Source organism: Mandrillus leucophaeus, unplaced genomic scaffold, assembly GCF_000951045.1.
Source record: "Mandrillus leucophaeus isolate KB7577 unplaced genomic scaffold, Mleu.le_1.0 Scaffold1076, whole genome shotgun sequence".
NCBI lineage: Eukaryota > Metazoa > Chordata > Mammalia > Primates > Cercopithecidae > Mandrillus > Mandrillus leucophaeus.
The window spans coordinates 1,117,865-1,119,200 of NW_012098943.1; positions in this window are offsets into that span (position 1 = coordinate 1,117,865).

Here is a 1,336-nt window from a genome sequence, read left to right on the forward strand (position 1 = left end):
ATGTTCTAGGGTACATGTGCACAACGTGCAGGTTTGTTACATATGTATACATGTGCCATGTTGGTGTGCTGCACCCATTAACTCATCATCTACATTAGTTATATCTCCTAATGCTATCCTCCCCCTTCCCCAAACACAATTCTTAATACGTATAAGATACTCAAAACTGTTTACAGCCTTTAGATCAGTAGTTCCACTACAGAGAATCACTCTTTAGAAAATAATGAATACAGAAAAAGGCTTGTGAACAAAGACGATTTTAGCGAGTAGTAATAATAATGATTGTCTTCCCAGCACCATCTCTAGTCTCTTTCTCCTTGGCTGCCTTCTCCCATATAGTGGATTTAGGTGGATGCAGCCTTTCCTGGCCTCCCCTACAGCCAGATGGTCACAGGACAGAGCAATTTCTAACAAGACCAAAGGAAGTGACTGCTTAGCGCTGGGCCTGGGGTAGGGAGGGTGAGGGGTAGGGGGTGCGGGGGGTGTGTGGATGGCATTTGGGAAATCGAGGAGAGTCCCATGTGGTGCTCTGGCGTCCTGCCATTTCTTGTTGGTCTTTTGAGGATGTGATCCCTGGACTTACAGAATTCCTCTTGCAATGCTGAGGGGAAAGGAAAGGTAAGAGAATGGCAGAAGAGCCAGCCCAAAGAGCGTCCACTGTGAAGCTGCAGGAACAGTTCTTTAACTACTACCTCTAAATGCCTTAGGAAAATGAGAATTGTCTTTTGGGTTGAGCCTTAGCTGCAGGAGAAAGCAGTAAAATGATGCAATAATTTTGCAGGATGTTCCCAATATAAAAAAAGAAGAAACTAACCAAAATATTCAGTGTATGGAGAATAATTTACTAATATACTATTTACATAAAGTAGAATTCGCTATAGGGATTTAAAATAATATTTAGGATATGTTTGTAGTGATTTTGGTCAATATTTATGAAATTCAGTGATCAACCCAGGACATATTTACTTACTGTATATTCTCAATAATATTCAAAATAGCTTTTTCTGAATTAAAAAAAGAGTCTGAGAGAAAAACACACCAAATTGCTTGTCCGCAGTGAATATTCATGAAGGTTAAGATTTGTGAAGATTTTAATTTTGATATTTAAACTTTTTGGTAGACCTCACGTTTCCTATAGAGTTTGTTTTGCATTAAGAGAAAAAACAGAAATGTATAATATGAGAAAACTGAAAGCAAACATACTCCTTTAGTCTCCACAAATTCCTGGATTTCTGCAGGAGACTTTATAACTATAATTATAAATATAAAACTGTATAAATAAATAAAGCAAATACATAAAAAATCCATTCGTATAATTATAAATATAAATCAAATA